Raw genomic sequence first — 6,000 nt, forward strand, 5'->3', positions numbered from 1 at the left:
AGATTAATATTCTGTAAAGGACACACTGGTGCTGCAGACACTGTATTAATATTCTGTAAAGGACACACTGGTGCTGCAAACACTGTATTAATATTCTGTAAAGGACACACTGGTGCTGCAAACACTGTATTAAAATTCTGTAAAGGACACACTGGTGCTGCAGACACTGAATGTTTTTACATTAATATTCTGTAAAGGACACACTGGTGCTGCAGACACTGAATGTTTTAAGATTAATATTCTGTAAAGGACACACTGGTGCTGCAGGCACTGTATTAATATTCTGTAAAGGACACACTGGTGCTGCAGACACTGAATGTTTTTACATTAATATTCTGTAAAGGACACACTGGTGCTGCAGACACTGTATTAATATTCTGTAAAGGACACACTGGTGCTGCAGTCACTGTATTAATATTCTGTAAAGGACACACTGGTGCTGCAGACACTGAATGTTTTTACATTAATATTCTGTAAAGGACACACTGGTGCTGCAGACACTGTATTAATATTCTGTAAAGGACACACTGGTGCTGCAGACACTGAATGTTTTTACATTAATATTCTGTAAAGGACACACTGGTGCTGCAGACACTGAATGTTTTTACATTAATATTCTGTAAAGGACACACTGGTGCTGCAGACACTGAATGTTTTTAGATTAATATTCTGTAAAGGACACGCTGGTGCTGCAGACACTGTATTAATATTCTGTAAAGGACACACTGGTGCTGCAGACACTGTATTAATATTCTGTAAAGGACACACTGGTGCTGCAGACACTGTATTAATATTCTGTAAAGGACACACTGGTGCTGCAGACACTGAATGTTTTTATTTTAATATTCTGTAAAGGACACACTGGTGCTGCAGACACTGTATTAATATTCTGTAAAGGACACACTGGTGCTGCAGACACTGTATTAATATTCTGCAAAGGACACACTGGTGCTGCAGACACTGCATGTTTTTAGATTAATATTCTGTAAAGGACACACTGGTGCTGCAGACACTGAATGTTTTTAGATTAATATTCTGTAAAGGACACACTGGTGCTGCAGACACTGGATGTTTTTAGATTAATATTCTGTAAAGGACACACTGGTGCTGCAGACACTGAATGTTTTTAGATTAATATTCTGTAAAGGACACACTGGTGCTGCAGACACTGAATGTTTTTAGATTAATATTCTGTAAAGGACACACTGGTGCTGCAGACACTGAATGTTTTTACATTAATATTCTGTAAAGGACACACTGGTGCTGCAGACACTGAATGTTTTTATATTAATATTCTGTAAAGGACACACTGGTGCTGCAGACACTGTATTAATATTCTGTAAAGGACACACTGGTGCTGCAGACACTGAATGTTTTTACATTTATATTCTGTAAAGGACACACTGGTGCTGCAGACACTGAATGTTTTTAGATTAATATTCTGTAAAGGACACGCTGGTGCTGCAGACACTGAATGTTTTTAGATTAATATTCTGTAAAGGACACACTGGTGCTGCAGACACTGAATGTTTTTAGATTAATATTCTGTAAAGGACACACTGGTGCTGCAGGCACTGTATTAATATTCTGTAAAGGACACACTTGTGCTGCAGACACTGAATGTTTTTACATTAATATTCTGTAAAGGACACACTGGTGCTGCAGACACTGTATTAATATTCTGTAAAGGACACACTGGTGCTGCAGACACTGTATTAATATTCTGTAAAGGACACACTGGTGCTGCAGACACTGAATGTTTTTACATTAATATTCTGTAAAGGACACACTGGTGCTGCAGACACTGAATGTTTTTAGATTAATATTCTGTAAAGGACACACTGGTGCTGCAGACACTGAATGTTTTTAGATTAATATTCTGTAAAGGACACGCTGGTGCTGCAGACACTGTATTAATATTCTGTAAAGGACACACTGGTGCTGCAGACACTGTATTAATATTCTGTAAAGGACACACTGGTGCTGCAGACACTGTATTCATTTTCTGTAAAGGACACACTGGTGCTGCAGACACTGAATGTTTTTATATTAATATTCTGTAAAGGACACACTGGTGCTGCAGACACTGTATTAATATTCTGTAAAGGACACACTGGTGCTGCAGACACTGTATTAATATTCTGTAAAGGACACACTGGTGCTGCAGACACTGTATTCATTTTCTGTAAAGGACACACTGGTGCTGCAGACACTGAATGTTTTTATATTAATATTCTGTAAAGGACACACTGGTGCTGCAGACACTGAATGTTTTTAGATTAATATTCTGTAAAGGAAACACTGGTGCTGCAGACACTGGATGTTTTTAGATTAATATTCTGTAAAGGACACACCGGTGCTGCAGACACTGAATGTTTTTAGATTAATATTCTGTAAAGGACACACTGGTGCTGCAGACACTGAATGTTTTTAGATTAATATTCTGTAAAGGACACACTGGTGCTGCAGACACTGAATGTTTTTACATTAATATTCTGTAAAGGACACACTGGTGCTGCAGACACTGAATGTTTTTATATTAATATTCTGTAAAGGACACACTGGTGCTGCAGACACTGTATTAATATTCTGTAAAGGACACACTGGTGCTGCAGACACTGAATGTTTTTACATTTATATTCTGTAAAGGACACACTGGTGCTGCAGACACTGAATGTTTTTAGATTAATATTCTGTAAAGGACACGCTGGTGCTGCAGACACTGAATGTTTTTAGATTAATATTCTGTAAAGGACACACTGGTGCTGCAGACACTGAATGTTTTTAGATTAATATTCTGTAAAGGACACACTGGTGCTGCAGGCACTGTATTAATATTCTGTAAAGGACACACTTGTGCTGCAGACACTGAATGTTTTTACATTAATATTCTGTAAAGGACACACTGGTGCTGCAGACACTGTATTAATATTCTGTAAAGGACACACTGGTGCTGCAGACACTGTATTAATATTCTGTAAAGGACACACTGGTGCTGCAGACACTGAATGTTTTTACATTAATATTCTGTAAAGGACACACTGGTGCTGCAGACACTGAATGTTTTTAGATTAATATTCTGTAAAGGACACACTGGTGCTGCAGACACTGAATGTTTTTAGATTAATATTCTGTAAAGGACACGCTGGTGCTGCAGACACTGTATTAATATTCTGTAAAGGACACACTGGTGCTGCAGACACTGTATTAATATTCTGTAAAGGACACACTGGTGCTGCAGACACTGTATTCATTTTCTGTAAAGGACACACTGGTGCTGCAGACACTGAATGTTTTTATATTAATATTCTGTAAAGGACACACTGGTGCTGCAGACACTGTATTAATATTCTGTAAAGGACACACTGGTGCTGCAGACACTGTATTAATATTCTGTAAAGGACACACTGGTGCTGCAGACACTGAATGTTTTTAGATTAATATTCTGTAAAGGACACACTGGTGCTGCAGACACTGAATGTTTTTAGATTAATATTCTGTAAAGGACACACTGGTGCTGCAGACATTGAATGTTTTTAGATTAATATTCTGTAAAGGACACACTGGTGCTGCAGACACCGTATTAATATTCTGTAAAGGGCACACTGGTGCTGAAGACACTGAATGTTTTTAGATTAATATTCTGTAAAGGACACACTGGTGCTGCAGACACTGAATGTTTTTAGATTAATATTCTGTAAAGGACACACTGGTGCTGCAGACATTGAATGTTTTTAGAATAATATTCTGTAAAGGACACACTGGTGCTGCAGACACTGAATGTTTTTAGATTAATATTCTGTAAAGGACACACTGGTGCTGCAGACACTGAATGTTTTTAGATTAATATTCTGTAAAGGACACACTGGTGCTGCAGACACTGAATGTTTTTAGATTAATATTCTGTAAAGGACACACTGGTGTGCAGAAATTGAATGTTTTTAGATTAATATTCTGTAAAGGACACACTGGTGCTGCAGAAATTGAATGTTTTTAGATTAATATTCTGTAAAGGACACACTGGTGCTGCAGACACTGAATGTTTTTAGATTAATATTCTGTAAAGGACACACTGGTGCTGCAGACACTGAATGTTTTTAGATTAATATTCTGTAAAGGACACACTGGTGCTGCAGACATTGAATGTTTTTAGATTAATATTCTGTAAAGGACACACTGGTGCTGCAGACACTGAATGTTTTTAGATTAATATTCTGTAAAGGACACACTGGTGCTGCAGACACTGAATGTTTTTACATTAATATTCTGTAAAGGACACACTGGTGCTGCAGACACTGAATGTTTTTACATTAATATTCTGTAAAGGACACACTGGTGCTGCAGACACTGTATTAATATTCTGTAAAGGACACGCTGGTGCTGCAGACACTGTATTAATATTCTGTAAAGGACACACTGGTGCTGCAGACACTGAATGTTTTTAGATTAATATTCTGTAAAGGACACACTGGTGCTGCAGACACTGTATTAATATTCTGTAAAGGACACACTGGTGCTGCAGACACTGTATTAATATTCTGTAAAGGACACGCTGGTGCTGCAGACACTGTATTAATATTCTGTAAAGGACACGCTGGTGCTGCAGACGCTGAATGTTTTTAGATTAATATTCTGTAAAGGACACACTGGTGCTGCAGATACTGAATGTTTTTAGATTAATATTCTGTAAAGGACACGCTGGTGCTGCAGACATTGAATGTTTTTATATTAATATTCTGTAAAGGACACACTGGTGCTGCAGACACTGAATGTTTTTAGATTAATGTGCTGTAAAGGACACACTGGTGCTGCAGACACTGAATGTTTTTAGATTAATATTCTGTAAAGGACACGCTGGTGCTGCAGACAATGAATGTTTTTAGATTAATATTCTGTAAAGGACACACTGGTGCTGCAGACACTGAATGTTTTTACATTAATATTCTGTAAAGGACACACTGGTGCTGCAGACACTGTATTAATATTCTGTAAAGGACACACTGGTGCTGCAGACACTGCATGTTTTTAGATTAATATTCTGTAAAGGACACACTGGTGCTGCAGACACTGAATGTTTTTAGATTAATATTCTGTAAAGGACACACTGGTGCTGCAGACACTGGATGTTTTTAGATTAATATTCTGTAAAGGACACACTGGTGCTGCAGACACTGAATGTTTTTAGATTAATATTCTGTAAAGGACACACTGGTGCTGCAGACACTGAATGTTTTTAGATTAATATTCTGTAAAGGACACACTGGTGCTGCAGACACTGAATGTTTTTACATTAATATTCTGTAAAGGACACGCTGGTGCTGCAGACACTGAATGTTTTTAGATTAACATTCTGTAAAGGACACACTGGTGCTGCAGACACTGAATGTTTTTAGATTAATATTCTGTAAAGGACACACTGGTGCTGCAGACACTGAATGTTTTTACATTAATATTCTGTAAAGGACACACTGGTGCTGCAGACACTGAATGTTTTTACATTAATATTCTGTAAAGGACACACTGGTGCTGCAGACACTGTATTAATATTCTGTAAAGGACACACTGGTGCTGCAGACACTGTATTAATATTCTGTAAAGGACACACTGGTGCTGCAGACTGAATGTTTTTATATTAATATTCTGTAAAGGACACACTGGTGCTGCAGACACTGTATTAATATTCTGTAAAGGACACACTGGTGCTGCAGACACTGAATGTTTTTATATTAATATTCTGTAAAGGACACACTGGTGCTGCAGACACTGAATGTTTTTAGATTAATATTCTGTAAAGGACACACTGGTGCTGCAGACACTGAATGTTTTTAGATTAATATTCTGTAAAGGACACACTGGTGCTGCAGACACTGAATGTTTTTAGATTAATATTCTGTAAAGGACACACTGGTGTGCAGAAATTGAATGTTTTTAGATTAATATTCTGTAAAGGACACACTGGTGCTGCAGAAATTGAATGTTTTTAGATTAATATTCTGTAAA

Source organism: Carassius carassius, chromosome 4 (assembly GCF_963082965.1).
Source record: "Carassius carassius chromosome 4, fCarCar2.1, whole genome shotgun sequence".
NCBI lineage: Eukaryota > Metazoa > Chordata > Actinopteri > Cypriniformes > Cyprinidae > Carassius > Carassius carassius.